General features: G+C 46.4%; 1 long non-coding RNA gene across 2 annotated transcripts; it reads right to left on the bottom strand.

Moving 5' to 3' along the window:
- Positions 1–10,450: 10,450 nt before the first annotated feature.
- LOC121818292 (uncharacterized) lies at positions 10,451–15,718 on the bottom strand. Of its 2 annotated transcripts, XR_006058348.2 has the most exons (3): positions 15,262–15,718; positions 12,664–14,178; positions 10,451–10,825 (listed from the first exon to the last, which is right to left on the bottom strand). It is a non-coding gene; the product is annotated as an uncharacterized LOC121818292 (long non-coding RNA). The 2 variants fall into 2 exon arrangements; XR_006058347.2 differs by having other exon boundaries at positions 12,664–15,718.
- Between the last annotated feature and the right edge of the window lie 363 nt (positions 15,719–16,081).

Raw genomic sequence — 16,081 nt, 5'->3', positions numbered from 1 at the left:
ATTGTTTTTACAGTAGTCATGTGTGGATGTGAGAGTTGGACTGCAAAGAAGGGTGAGCACTGAAGAATTGATGCCTTCAAATTGTGGTACTGGAGAAGACTCTTGAGAGTCCCTTGGACAACAAGGAGATCAAACTAGTCAATCTAAAGGAAATCAACTCTGAATATTCATTGGAAGGACTGATGCTGAAACTGAAGCTCCAATACTTTGGCTACCTGATCCGAAGAGCCGACTCACTGGAAAAGACCCTGATGCTGGGAAAGATTGAAGGCAAAAGGAGAAGGGGATGACAGAGGATGAGACGGTTAGATAACATCACTGACTCAATGGACATGAGTTTGAGTAAACTCTGGGAGATAGTGAAGGGCAGGGAAGCCTGGCGTGCAGAGCAGTCCAGTGGGTCACAAAGAATTGGACATGACTTAGCGACTGAACAGCAACAACAGCAACAGCAACATGGTAAACACAAAGCCATTTCTGCTTGCCATAAAAAAGGAGCTAAAAACAATCATAGTACCAAATTAAAAAAATTTTTTCACAATTCCCCTTTACTGTCTAACCAGCTGTGCTCTCATGTTACTGAACCAGGAATGCAGCAGTGCAGGGTTCCCTCTTCCTCTCACCCCTGAGTCCTTCCCCATCCGCACTTTTGGTCCTAGAGCTGAACAGTGCACCAGACTTATGCTACAAGAATTGATAAACCAATAAATATTTCCAAGAGGGAGTACCCTGCTTATGGGTTGCTAGAGAACAAAGTGAAGTGAAGTGAAGTCACTCAGTCGTGTCCGACTCTTTGCGGCCCCATGGACTGTAGCCTATCAGGCTCCTCTGTCCATGGGATTTTCCAGGCAAGAGTGCTGGAGTGGGGTGCCATTTCCTTCTCCAGGGGATCTTCCCGACCCAGGAATCGAACCCGGGTCTCCCGCATGGCGGGCAGACGCTTTACTGTCTGAGCCACAAACCACCCCAAAACTTAGTCTCTGAAGACAATGAAAGTCATTGATTTTGCTCAGGAATCTGCAGTTTGGCAGAGATGACTTGTGATATCCAGGGACTCGGCTGGGGTGACCTAAACTGATGGGAGCTGGAACAATTAGGGACAGCCTGGGAATCTCTTTCTCTCCTTATTGGAGTCTCAGGGCCTCTCCATGGCATCTCTTCACATGGTTTCTCCAGAGCAACTGGACTCATACGTGGAAGCACGAGGCTCCAAGAGGCCCAGGTGGAAGCTGCAAGGCCACTTCTGCCACCAGGGGCAGCAAGGCACTGAGGCCAGCCCAGATTTGAGGGGAGAGGACATAGACCTCCTATCCCAGTGGGAGCCATGTGTCAAAGAATTTGTGGCCCTCTTTCATCCATCCAAGGGAGAAATGTTTGTCTCACAGGGCCTCTACACAGAAGCCAGTGAGTATGGAGCAGTGGCAAAATGATGCTGTAACCCTGGGGAGACAGAGGTAGAGAGGGAGATGGGAGGGTGATGGGGTGAGGCTGTTTTTTCTTTTTTGGTTGCCCCTGGGAGGCAGATTCTCACAAGCTAAGAGCTGAAAAGAATCATCAAGCAGCAGTTTGCCCCATCTGCTGGATTTCTGGTGTGTTCATGATTGCCTTTGAACTCTTTCTGCTTCTGGACTGAGCTCCAGTGCCTTTTCAGTCTTTGTGGGGTGTAACAGCACTATTTTATATACCCATGGCATGAAATAAATGGAGGCAATACCAGGATGTTGTGACAGGCTGGACTGTGGCTTTAATGCTTCATGTGCTTGAGCAAGTGTGGGAACCAGATGCAGCCTAGCAGGCAAGTCTCTCCGGAGCTCTATAAGGAGCATATTCAGTTCCAAGTAACCAGAGCACAGAATTGCAATATAATGCTGCTTTGATTTTATAAGTATTTTGTTTTATATCAGGAACCCTTTCATCTTGGCTGTGACAACAGCTCCTTTGGTGCCCTCCAGACAAGTAGGTAACAATGTATTTTATCACAAGATACTTTTGAAAGTGGGAGGATGTTGCTGATGATTATGGCAATAACATAGGCTGAAACCAGGACTGCCCCAGGAAAAGGACTTCAGCATTACCCCTCAGTCATCTCCACAATCAGTCTCATCAATTAACTGGGGTGGAGCACTCTCTCTGCAGTGTCAGGCACAGGGCTAGGCTCTGTGGGGGCAAGTAGCATAGGGGAGCCTGGCTCTGGTCTTCAGACAGCTTCCTACTGAATTGTAGGAGGATCACCTGAAAAAAATAAAAGCCACCTCTGCTATGAGCAAGTGCCCGGATACGAGAGTGGCAGGAGCCCAAAGGAGGTTCTACCTGGGTGGGGCAGTCAAGGGAGTCTTCTAGAGAATGAAGCACTTGGGATGGGTCTTAGGTGGGTGGGTTGGGGCAGGGAGAGGGCAGCCTAGATGGCAGCTCCCGTGGGCCTTCCCTTCAGCTATTATGTTCTGGTCAGTGGCATCTGCACTTCACGTGCAGACAGCTGTCATTGTACTGCACATGGGCAAAGGGCAGGCAAATGGAGCAGCCCAGGGAAGGCAGAACCACACAACTGGAAGGAGTTGGGGTGGTGGGAGGGCCAGAAGAGCTGGGCCTGGAACACTTCCTGGAAGCATTTTATTTTCCTTTGAAGTTGACTTTCATCACAGGAACCATGACATTCTCTTCATGAGAGTATCTCAAAAATGGAGCAAATTGGAGCCCCAGCCATTCCAGTCTTTTCATAGTCACTGCTTCCAGCCAGGCCTGCTGTGAAAGATCACATGAGTCCCCTGCTCAAGAAATTTCAGACTCCTTTGTTTATAGTATAGACTCTCTCTCTCTGGTCCTTATGCTTAGCATGTACATTCTTCCGCAATCTGTTGCAAGTGACAGAAGCACAACTCAATCTAGAATGTAAATTCCATGAGAGCATTGTTTACTGCTCTGTGTCCAGGCCCTAGGATGGTGCCTGGCACCTAGAAGGTGCTCAGTATTTTTCTAACAAATCAAATGAAACCAGCTTAAACAAAAAATGAATAGACCATACGTGCTCCCAACCTGGGATCGGACTAAAGTTAGGTCATTTGCCTCCCTCCCCTTCCCCCACTGCTCCTCCCCTTCCCGCTGTGTTTCTAGGTGCATGCTGTTCTCATTCTCTCCTGCTGAAGATGGACTTCCTCCCAGTGATGGACATGGAAGACCAAGGTGGGTGCGAGCATGGCCACATATACCCCCAAGCTTATAAACTGCAAGAAAGACTTCCCATATCAGGATTAACCCACCCTTACTCCCGTCAATCAGAGAAGTATTCTCATTGATTAGGCTGGGGTCACATGAGATTTTTAGAGTGTAATTGATGTGTATGTAAAGGGACATGGGGTACTATGGGACTGGCCTGATCTGGGTCCTGTGCCTGACATGGGGCTCTAGAAGTTTCCTGGGGTGAGCAGCAGTCACCTTAAAGGGAAGAGCAGGGCAGCTGTTATCAGGAGTCAAGGATCCTGGAACTGGCAGGAAAAACAAGCAGAAAGCCAAATGTCTAGAGACAAATGCATAAATCCTCCCTCAGAATAACACTGGGATGGAAGATGTGGGGCAGCCCACAGGGGCCTGCAACAAACTTGAAATGATTTTGGGATCTCAGTTTTATCTTCCTGAATCTGTGCTTAACAGCAAAACAGTGCTTTAAATGACCCACTGTTGAATCAAATCTTTCTCTTGGAAGTTGTGTCATCTGTATTCCATGGCTTTTTGCATCCCTTGGGACAATGTCTTATCCCTTCTAGGGTCCCATAGCCCACATTGAGAATCTAGACTTGACCTTAGCAATTTCCCCCAGACCTGCCTCCTGACTGCCCTAGTGCCATAGCACGGCCACCCTGCCTGTGCCTGCGCTGGGTCACTGTCCCCCACCTAGAATGTCCTCATATGCCTCTCTGCCTCTTCTGGCTCCATCTACCTTTGCAGATGTTCATCAAGCCCCACATCCTATCTAGCATCTTCCTGAGTCGCTCTCTCTGTCCTTTAGACGCAATGAATTACAGTGGAAAGAGCCGTGAAGATCAAGGTTCAAGTTCTAACGTCACCACCAATTCTTTGCAAGTTGCGACCTCTCTGCAAGTTATTTCCTCTCTCTCAGCAACTCGGTTTCCTCTTCTGTAAAATGAGGGATTGCACTGACCCTGCTAGCAAAGGGCAGCTCCCAGCTCCTGGGCCGGCCCCCTGCCCCCCACCACCCTGCCTCTCTTGGCACATTCCCAACTAGGAGTACTCTCTTTAGTGGCCAAATTCTAGGACATTTTATTGGTTCAGAAAATCAGGAGTTGGGGTTTTTTTCCTCTGGTAACAAAGAGTTTATGGTCAGTGCTTATGTTAAGAGTTCTTTCTCTCTCTCTTTCTTCCTCCTTCTCCCCACCACTGCCCCCTCCCCCCCAGCTGTACAGGAAAGCTTCCACTGAGGAAGGGGGCCCTCCCACACCCTTCCCCCATTCCACGCTCTGGGTCTAGGCGAAAAGGAAGATGCTGGATAATTCAGCTGAGCAAAGCAGATTCTCCGTATGGTCTGCCCTGTCTCAGACGGTCAAAGCTGCAGCTCTGTACTCAGTGGCAGACAGAGGACAGGATTGGTGTGTTCAAGGGCACTCTGGCTTAGTATCACATTCACTCGCTTCTCTTCTGTCCTCTCCTCCCTGCAAAAGTAAGTAGCACAGAGCTAGGTATCCTGAAAATGTGCCCAGATTGCTAGAACGTGGCAGAGAAAAGTGCGTATGAAAGATTAAAGAGGAGCACAACCATTTACGCCGAAGGACACAGTTGGTTATATGACAATTGTCCTTAAGCAGAAAAAGGGCATGGCACCAGGAAATTGGAAGGCTGTTCTCAAAGTCTTATTTCGAAAATAATGTCTAATAATATGGACTTGCTACAGGGTTTGAATGATTCTTTGAGGGGAAACAATTTCCTCAGAGTGCTACTTAAAGGATGAGGGTGGGAACCTAGTCCTCTTCTAATAAAGCGTCTCTGTTCAAATCAGTGCAACTGAGGAGCGTTCGACCTTTGGTGGCTGTCTTGTCAGGCTGTGAGCCTGATGTGTTTCCAAATGCCTCTGTCTGTCTCTCTCTCTCTCTTTTTTAAAAATTCTAGCTGCAGGCCTCATGCTGGACCTTGGGTAGGTTATTTTGGCTCCTCCTTTTTTTTAATTTTTTTTTTTTATTTTTTACAATGTTATGTTAGTTTCTACTATACAACAATGTGAATCAGCTATAAGTGTGTGTGTGTGTGTATATATATATCCCCTCCCTCTAGAGCCTCACTCACACCACCCCCTATCCCACCCCTCTAGGTCTTTGTCTCTCTTAAAAGAACAGGGAAAGCTTAAATTTTGGGTGGCACATGTGTTTTTCACCACCAGGGTTGCTATGAAGTGCAGCAGAATTGTGGGGGGATGCAGGGGGTTTATCTGTATCTGAAAAAAAGTTAGTTAAGTGGAATTAGAATTTCTGTAAGGTGTTTTCCTGACTCAGGCGTGTCCCAAGCTGGCCAGTATGTCTTGAGGCCCTGGGCAACAACCCAAGTCCCGCCAGCCTCAATTGTTCATGGGGAAAAGCAGCCTGTTTCAACTTTCTATACTTCTTAAAGTGTTACTCTGATTAGACAGGAGATAACAGTCTGGTTAGCAATATTACTATTATTACTCTGTCATGGTTATATTTTAAAATTATACTTTCTCTTTCCTTTGCCAAGAGTAAATGATAACATACATTTGCACCACAGAGCCAACCAAAGCTGTGTAGGTTTTGCTCAGACAGGTTTGAAAATGTATTCTAGGCCCATTGCTGCCCAAATAGGAAGTCTTCCCCCATCCCCGGGTCAAAGGACCATGCTTTTTTTTTTTTTTTTGTAAATAAGTACAAACTCTTTAAAAACATAAAATAAGTTTTATTATCACTATAAAAGTAATGAATCTTGTTGTTTATACAAGTATTACTTGGAAAATACATAAAAGTATAAAGAGAAAGACAGATATCATCTATAATACTAAAACCCAGAAATAACTACTATTAAATTTGGGTATATTTCTTCCTAGCCTTTTTTCTAAATACTGATACAAAACTATGGATGCAAAATGTTCCCAATATACTTATACTAAATATTCAGGAACATATTGCAAAAATAATTTTGCATCTTACTTTTATCACTTTATGATATCATAACCCACAGATAACCATGATATAATTTTTGGTTTCTTCCTGCCAGTCTTTTATCTGTATATTGATACAAAACCATACATGCAAAATGCTCCCAATATATTTATACTGCATATTAGGAACACATCGCAAAAACAGTTTAGCATCTTTCTTTGATTGACTTTTGGTATCCATCCTCCTAGCCTTCTTTCCATATAATAATATGAATATTGATACAAAACTATGAATGCAAAATGTTCCCAATACATTTAGATTACATATTAGGAACACATCGCAAAAATAGTTTAGCATCTTTCTTTGAACACTTTTTATACCACAATTCATAGATAACCACTTTTAAAGTTTTGATACATTTCCTCCCAGCCTTTTATCTGTACATTGAAACAAAACTACATACAGAATGCCCCCTGTATGCTCAGACTGCATAGATGGGAAAGGTGCAAAAATTTGCTCATTTCTTTTATTGCTAAACACTTCAGCAGGAGCATATTCTCTTGCCGTATATTAGAGGCACCATCTTTTGTTTACCCAATCCTTTTTCATTGGTCATCAAGATGTTTCTAATTTCTATTCTTAAAAATACTGAAATGAGGGACTTCCCTGGCAGTCGAGTGGTTAAGACTCCACGCTTCCAATGCAGGGGGTGCAGGTTCCATCCCTTGTCAGGGAACTAAGATCTCACATGCAGCATGGCGTGGACAAAAAAAAAAAAAAAAAAGTACTGAAATGAGCATCTTTTATGTATTCTTCTGTGAGTTTTTGTTCATGGAGTTTTTATGCCTTTTCTTAACAACTTATATCAACAACATATTAAGGATGACCCTGTGTCTATAGTGCTTATAAAGAGAAATGAAGTCGCTCAGTCGTGTCTGACTCTTTGCGACCCCATGGACTGCAGCCCACTAGGCTCCTCTGTTCATGGGATTCTCCAGACAAGAGTACTGGAGTGGGTTGCAGTTTCCTTCTCCAATAGTGCTTATGGTTCGTGTTTTTTCAGTTGTTTGCTTGAGCATAAATTCTTTAACATTCTAGCATGAATATAAAATCTTATGCCTTAAATGAATGTCAATTCATTACAAAGAACTTAAAACAACAACTAAAGACAAAGTCTGACTCCCCCCACCTCCCATTAAAGTACAGCTTGTCCCATTCCTTCTACCTCAGCAACCTCTTTCTTCCTCGCTCAAAATCCACTTTCTGATCTTTTTATCAACGAGACTTATAATACTTACCAGTTGTATTGCTGTGAAGATGAGCGGCTCCCAGACCTTTCAGTTATCAATCTGTCACAAGTGCACAGTGGTATCTCGTGACATGATGATCCCCGAGATGTCTGAGGTCTGTGCATCCTTGACTCAAAACTGCTGTATCATCTGTGACCCCTAAAGACTTTTTAGAGAATTATGTTTGACAATGTAACAAAAAACACGGCATAACAAAAAACACATGGAAAAGCAGAGAAAGAACTTCCGCCAGAATCCCACCATCTTAAGCAACAAGTATGTTTGTTTTGATGTTCTTTCCAGTTTCTGCTCCTACATAGACCCCCTTGTCAATTGTGGTGTCCACATGATTCTATGTCCGTGATTTCTAAAACTTGATATCATACGTGTTTCCCAGGTTTCAACTCAGTCTTTACAATTACTTGTCATGGCTCAAAGAGGTTCCACTGAGTGAGTGACTACATTAAGTTAAATCTTATGGTTGGACGTTCCATCTCTTTGCTTAAGATTAATTTGATTGAATCTTTAGAAAGTATCCAATACAGGTCAGAGACTTCAAATGATTTTGAATCACACTTTTTTTTTTTGGTTTGTGTGTACTTATGTGTATACACCTGGGTTATTTATTGTCACTATTTAGCCATCCAGGGGCCAATCATGGGCCTCAAGCAGGAACTATCCAGGGCAGAGGGAAAAGCTCATCAGACAACTAATCTGTTTCACCTCTAATTTTTCTAAACAAACAAATCCAACTCCATTTCCTGCTCTAGTCACTACTGTGTAGTTGGTTCTGATTAACAGGTAATGAAACAAGAAGTTCAACATGAGCTCAGCAGGAAGAGGCCCCAGACTAGCCTCAGACTCCCATAAAAGCCTCAACCCCCATAAGCCCCAGGCTTCTTATCAGCAATTGCTTTTCTTGATGCTTTATCCCATCTATCTCTTGGGGTTGTTGCAAGTAGAAAATATGAAAACATTTGAAAAAGCATGTAAAGGCACAATTTTTTTAAAGGAAAAATGTTAGGATTATTGCTTCTTATTATTGTAGTTTTTGTGGCCAGGACTTTAAAATGTCTAGCCTTGGGCCAACAGTCTGGTTTGGAGGGCAGATCAGGGTGGGTTAGGGGACAGGTAAGGGAGCTGCTTTGGGAAAGGCATGCTTCAAAGCCTTCGGAGCTCATGGATACTACTCTGTTCTCAGCTCCTTGACTAACAGCAGTGGCCAAGCCAGGGCCACTGACTCCCACTGGCTGCTCAGATTCTAGAGCCCACTGGCGTAAGTGGAGCACTCCAAAGCTGAGCAACTGCCTGGAAATGGAAGTCTTGTCAGGGCTCCTCCCCAATGGTTTAATTTACTATCCCTACAGGGGTCTATGTCTTTTTAAACTTGCCAAAGAGATCACTTTTGGAGCAGGGGAGGGAGGTAAAGGCTGCAGGTAGGTGAGATATTATGAAAGAGCTAGCAGATTTTTGTTCATTTACTGAGCAGTAACTAATGGGAAGGATAACTGGGGTGTAGAATAGCAGGGAGTTACATATTTGCTATAATTGGTGCATAGATCGATTTTCTTTTAGGAGTAATGTAATCATTCTAAACACAAATGCATATCAAGTTTTAGGGTTATGAGGATAAGTTACACTGTAGGCCGATGGGAAAATAGGTCTCTAAAAATTTACTCCAACTTGGATATAGCCCCCAACTCTAGTCTTTAATTCCTATTTATAAACTTTCATTGATTTTCAAAAAAATGCTTTTGGGGCCTATTTTTATTTTCATCTTGTGCAGTTTCTCAGGAAAGCTGCCTAGAAGTTAGCTCACACCTGTGTAGGATGACTTTTTCTGCAAGTGTTGCCCCGAGCCTGTTCCAGGATTGGGTGAACAAACCCAGTCCCCTGCTGCCTCATCTGCCTTGATGATTTGATTGGTATGGTGTTTTTTAAAACAATCAGCAAAATAATTTGCACTGCAGAGTCCTTAGTAGGTCTTTTTAATTGGACAGTTACTCATATTAATAAAAATCAAAAGCAGCATACAATCATTTAATGTCCCAGCACTGGAGTATATCCAACTGTTTTCCTGTTTGGGGTTCCACTTTAGCCACTGTCTGTATGCATGCATAAATTTTTACATAGTTGCAACCACTGCCTTTTTTGTGTGTGTGTGGCTGTTGTTATTGGCGTCTAGTTTTCCAAGTAACATTGACACACATCTGTTCAAATCAATCGATGTTCCCATCATGACTGACTCATTTGGTGGGGAAAACAAGTTTACATGCCAATTGGAACAAAGAAGCATGGGTATCAGGGAGCAGCAGGGAGAAAGAAATGGTGGGAGAGGGTTATTTGGACTTACAGATCATAAAACATTTTCCAATAACATTTTTAAAGGATGCATAATATTACACTGAGTGATTGATTATATTTTATCCCATGTTGTGGGACATTTGGGTGGTTTTCAATACCTAGTGAGTTTAGAATGCATATAAATTACAGGATTTGAGAGATGACTATTTTCTTGAAACAGAAGTCTTCTGTGTCCAGATCCGGGCCAAGAGTGTTGATGCAGTGTTCCTTTGTTAGAAAAAAAGTCATTACTGCTATCTGGAAATGCTGGATGCCTTCAAAAAATATCCTTGTGATTAAAATATTTTAAATTATGTTCAATTCTAGCTTATAAATGTAACCTATATATCTTGTCCCACAACTTACAGAAATGTGGAATTTTAAATTTAGAGCCTGACTAAACTTTTCCTAGTTTATGGGCCACATCTGTCTAATAAACTTAATACAAGGCTGTGTGCACGCAGCTTCCTAACAAATAACATGTGCTGGGAAAAGATGAGAAAACAATGGAAAGGTGCCTACTTGAAGGTGGTAACATTGGATCAATTGATCTGCTGACTATAAGTGGATTCCTTTCACACTCCCACACATTATGATGCACATTCAGCAACGTTGAAAAACAATTTGAATGAATACCTTAGAGAGTTAAAGAGAATTTATAGTCTGGAGAGAATTGCAATCTTCTTAATTGACACAGAAATGTTGGGCTAAAATATTGCTTTATTCACATTTTTGTCCTTGGAGGAAAATCTAGGCACACTGCAACTTCGAACGTGTGAATAATGGTGTAAGATGACTGCTTTAAGTCAGAAAAAGGGCACTACGCAGTCCGAAGGCTGTGTGGACGCCCTCAAGCTCGATGCCTCTTGGTGGCCCGGGGCCAAGGGCCACAGCGCATCTGGAAGGCAATGCCCCCAATCCGGATCGTGGCTCCCACCCTCTGCCACTTGCAGTCCCCAACCGGCCGGGTCTCTCACCTGGGTCTCGCTGGAGGGAGCCGGAGGGCGCGGGCATGTTCCTCCCGTGGGATGGGAGCTGGCTGCTGCCAGGCCTCCTTCTGGCTCAAGGGGACCCGTCCTGAGCAGGGAGAAAGGGAGAAGATGAGAGGCGCGGGGGCAGTCTCGAGGTGCCTTTCCTACCCTAAGCGCAAAGCCAGGCGGGTGCAGGAACCTGTTCGCCGTTCAGGCCTCGGGATTGCGGGCCTGCGGGGCCCTGGGCCGGCCTCCAGCCAACTTTCACGGTTCGTGGTCCCGGATCGAGGCTGGGGCGGGGCAGCGGCCGCCGCGCGGAGCCGGGCTGGCCCCACGCAGCCGGGTGGCGGCGCCCCCGGAGCCCGCAGGTCCGTGGCGGCCGGAAGGGCCCCCGACCCGCTCGCGCTGGCCTTCGCGCAAAGGAGTCTGGGAGAGCGCGCGTGGGGGCGGCGAGAGTCTGAGCCCCGGCTCGGGCTGCCTGGAACCCCAGGCTCCCCAAACCCGACCTCCTCCTGCTCCTCCTCCAGGGGTCCCACTTCTGCCCCCCGGGAAGACAGTTCCAGGCAGCCCGTACAGACCAGAGGGGTTTTCACGTCTTTGGTTTCTTTTAGGATGACAGAAAGCGTGGGAAAGTTTCCACACCTCTCTCTGTCTTTGCCAAGAGTCCTTGACCTGCCCATGTGCTGGATCAAACCAAAAACCTAAAGTGATTTTCACAGGCAAAGTGCGACCTCAGCCAGAGCATGAGTCCTCTCTTTTCTAGGCCGGCTCTCAAGCTCCTAGCCTAGACTGGGGGGTGGGGGGCGCACAGTGAGGGGTGGAGACAGCTTTCGAGGTCCATTGGTAACAGTTCCTGGAGTTCTGCAGGCACGGAGGGCCCCAGAGTCGACAGCTCAGGGGCTGCCATTTTCTCAGGAGCTGTCCAGCCAGTGCCCTGCCAGCGGGGCAATCCCTTGTGGGCGGGCCCCTGGGCGACCGCGGTGGCCTTGGGGAAGCGCCTCCAGAGTGGAATTCTGGTACCAGATTTTGGGAGATAGGGCAAGAAGCAGCTTGAAACGCCAAGCCTCATTCACCCCTCGGGTAACCTCACTCCCTGCAGGCCTCAGATCACTCAGGTCAGCGTCTTGCCACGAGGCAGCCTGGGATCACCGGCGGGCCAGGCCCTGCGCCTCGCCAGATCTCCACAGAAGCTTCCCCCTCCTCCACAGAGACAGGGAGAAGAGTTGGGAAGGTGTCGAGAAGGGGCCAGAAACATTCTCTTTCCTGGACTCCAGTGTCCTTTCCACATGCAGGACGTGAGTCATTTACCAGGAGCCGCACAGCGGCCTGGCGACTGCTTGCAATGGGTCACCTTAAGGCGGTTCCCTTACTTCTTTTCCAACTACTCCCCTCCTCCTCACTCCACACCATTTAGTTACTGAGACTTGAAGGTAGTCTTTCTTCGTTTTTTGTCCTGTGAGTGGTAGTCTAGGTAATCAGGAGGGTCCCCCCCGCCCCCCGCCGCCACACCTCGTTTAAATTTTACCCCGACAGGGAAAGGAGTGCTAAAATGCAGTTTCTTTCACATCTATTCAAAGGTGGGCAAAGGTTGGACCGAGGACAAACGCGCCTCACCCGGGTCTCGCTGCTGGAGCAACAAGGCGGGCACTGGACTAGGACTTACCTGGTGGGTGGGCCCGTGCGGGAGTCCCAGCCTTGCCCGGGCAGCGGAAACAATACTCCAGATCACCGATCGCCCACTGCAGTACTGTTCCCGCTGCTAGGGCACGGCTGAGTGCTGCACGGCAACCCCCTTCTCGGCGCGCGTGGCCCAGACCATCCCCAGCCCCCAGCCTCACCCCACCCCTCAGCAGTAGCGCTCTCCTCGGATTCTGGCGGAGCCTCGTGGGAGGTGAAAGGGCGCCGAGGGAAGAGGAAGAGAGATGCAAGCCTCCGCTCACCTACCTGTTCCAGAGCTGGCCTGGGGAGCCGGTGCTCCGCGGGAACGCACGCACGTCTAGCAGAACCCCACCTTCCTACTTCCTCGCAAGGGGGTATAGCAGCGCCTCACGTTTTGAACCGTTTAAAGCACTTCAAAACATGAATTGCTGCTGTATCCCCTTGGAGTCAACGAAGGAGGATCGCTCTGGGGTACCTGCAGGTGGAGAAAGACAGGGTGACTGGAAGGAAGACCCCCCCGTCCCGCCCAATGTCGAGGAATAAAGCGAAACGTCAGTCCAAATCGACATACTTTTTAGAAAATTGATTTCTAGGATCAGCAGGTGGAGTGAAGAATGTTACTCGATTTCTTTTTTTCCCTCAGAGGATGAATCTTGGAAAAGTGTAGTGGTGAAAGGCAGAGGGCTGAGAGAGGAATTAGGGTGGGAAAGAATCTTACTTCTGAAGGAAAGAATAGTAAGAAAAGAAATTGAGGCAGTTTGGCAACATCTGGATCACTCTTGTCTGCTTCAAAGTCTTCCTGAAACTTCTTCCTGGTGTATGTTATCAATAAGCCTCACTCAATGTCCCCACTAAAAAACCAAAAACTTTTCATTTATTGTCTTAAAGAAGATCACCAAAATGTCTCTGGCGGCTTCAGCTGATTTTAACATATATGTTAGTTGGGAAATACAGATCCATCCCAAGCATGAGATGTCCTCTTGAACTCACCAGTGCTTCCTTATTACACCAAACACCCTGCCTTGAATTCTCTTTAAAGGTATTAATGAGAGATAACTGTTCTGAGATGAAATATCTGGATGTTTACATATGAAACTAACTCAAACTTATTCATAAATACTTTGTACCTTTTAATATCAGCTATCAAAACACAAGTCAAAAAGTTTAAATACTTGATGTCAAATCAATCCTTCTTGTCTCAAGCAGTTCCCTATAAATGCTTTCCTGTTCTGAAATGGCCGGCTCTGTGCATACTCCTTAATGATTAACTCATTACATACCGCTTTTTCCTTTTTAAAATGGACACACATTAGCAATAAGTTACACGCATCCTTTCCCACAGTGTTTAAACGGAATAGTCAAGCAGAAGAAAATAAATCTGTAACCCTCAATCACAAACCTGTAAGTTAAAACAACACAACTAGTACAAAATGCTAATAGTTTTGAAAGTTAAAATACGTTTCAATACAAGTAATAGACACGACAAGTATCCACGTCTGATAAGTGTTTTGGTTCATTTAAAATTTACATCATTTTTTCAAAACCAGTATATTGGATGCTGTGTCCTGTTTATTAGATGATAAAATGTTCAGAGTATTCAATGAGACTAATTACAAAATTCATAACACCAGACTGAGATTCAGTGTTACCAAATGCACTATTTATGGTAAACTAATTTATTAATAACTCATTCCCTAAATTGGGACATACATTTCAGTGTGTGTCAATTCCATCTTGTTTTATGCTATTTACAAACAACTCTCACTTTTGGGATTAATGGAGATAAACGTCCTCGGTTGCCTTTAAAAAGAAAGAAAAAAAAACATGTTTAGCAAATGTACAGTTTTACTTTAAAACTCCACAACCGTCTCCCAAATATTTATGCCCCACACAAATATGAGAATCCTCACATTAGATATTAAAGTCATCCCTCATTTAACATTTCCTTAGTTGACTACTTAGAAAAACAAAAGTTCATTCGAAATAGCAATGGTGTCAAAGGCGAAGGTCCCTTCCACATCGCTCTGCAAACTCACTGGAATCGAATTCATTTGTACCTGTCATTTAACCCGTTTTTTCTCTCCCAGTGACAGTACAACGACTTACATTCCTAAAAAGCCACTTCGCTCCCCTAGTTTATGGATTTCCCCTTAGATTAAAGTTTACTTACGAAAAGAGATTACAAAGAGGCGTCTTGTCACTTCAGAAGAGAGTCAGTCGCTGATACAATAGACAAAGAATCGATACTTTCGAGTTGCCCATAGCCCCACCCCGCCTTCTGAACTGAACTGTGTTGGGCCAAATCATTTAAGAGCCAAAGCATACGCCTCTTCCTCTGTTCATATTTTACAACGTTTTGTCTCAATTTTGCAGATGCCTTCTTCCCCCCACCACAAACACGATGGACCTTCCCTCGGCTCATTCATGCCGACTTTCCCAACGTCATGTTTCCTACAGGGAAAACTAAACAACCTTGAAAGTTTTAGTTGGGAAAAGACAGTGCAAAACTAATCATACATTTATTTCCAAGACATATTTTACGGCTTACAAATAAGAGCCACGAAAAGTTCATGTACAGTCCGTCAAAACCAGTGGATCCCGACTCTAGCGAGGCTGACAAGCGGTCACAGCCCCTTACTCGATTTTCTCTCCACACCCACCCCTCCATCTTAGCTTTTTCCAGCCCGTTTCCTAAGAATTCTCCCAGCCCACTCATGTGTCTGTTTCGCCCGCACCCCGGCCCCCCAACATGCTTTCCAATCCCAAAGCAACACATAACTTTTTCAGCGTGGTAACTCAAATTTTTTTCAGTCTGCCGTAACCAACGTGATTAAAGGGAGAAATGCCAGCCAACAAGTCCCTTTTAAAAAAATCTCATGTCACCTCTCGATCCACTCGAAAATGGCGCCGAAATCGAAGAATTTCTTAAATTTCATTGTCAGCTTTTTGCAAAGGTTTCTGGGATTTTCCTGCGAAGCTGCTTCGCCGAGTCTGAGAGCTAGCGAACGAGCAAGCAAGCAAAAGAGAGAGGGAGGAATGGAGGGGGTGCGGAGGGGTGAGACAGACAGCCAGCGAGAGAGCGGGGCCCGGGAGGGGAGCGGGGTCGGGGCTTGAGGTCGGCGAGGGCGCAGGGGGCGAGGGACCGGGTCCCGAGCCATTGGGACCGGAGCCGGGCGCGGAGAGGCAGGAACCCGGGGCCGGGGTTCGGGGTGGCGGCGCGGAGGGCGCGCTCCTGCGTTGGCTGCAGCCGAAGCTCGGAGAGCGGCGTGGCGGAGGCGGAGCGGAGTGGAGCGCGGGACCGGAGCCTCGCGCACCCTGGGAGGCAAGCTGGGCGGCCGGCGGAGAGCCTCCAGCAGCGGCTCTAGAAAAAGCCGGCTCCGGGGGCGTGGCCACGCGGTGCCCACGCCCCCCCTTGGGCGCGCTGCTCCCTGCCCGGGGGCGGAAACGGGGAGGGGAAGGGGGGAAGGATGGGGGGGCAGGGTGCGTGTGTGTGTGTGTGTGTGTGTGTGTGTGTGTGTGTGTGTGCGCGCGCCGGCGCTCCACGCCACAACCTTGGCCCGCAGCCGGGATGGGGCCGAGAAGGGCACGGGGCATCCAGTAGAGCCGGTACAGAGTCGAAGAGCCGGGGTTCAGGGAGAAAAAAGAATGGGACAAGGCAAAGCCACGGGCACGGGATAGCGCAGCGCGCACCCAGATGTGTAGG

This window comes from Ovis aries, chromosome X (assembly GCF_016772045.2).
Source record: "Ovis aries strain OAR_USU_Benz2616 breed Rambouillet chromosome X, ARS-UI_Ramb_v3.0, whole genome shotgun sequence".
Lineage (NCBI taxonomy): Eukaryota > Metazoa > Chordata > Mammalia > Artiodactyla > Bovidae > Ovis > Ovis aries.
This window is presented reverse-complemented; position numbering and strand designations above follow the sequence as displayed.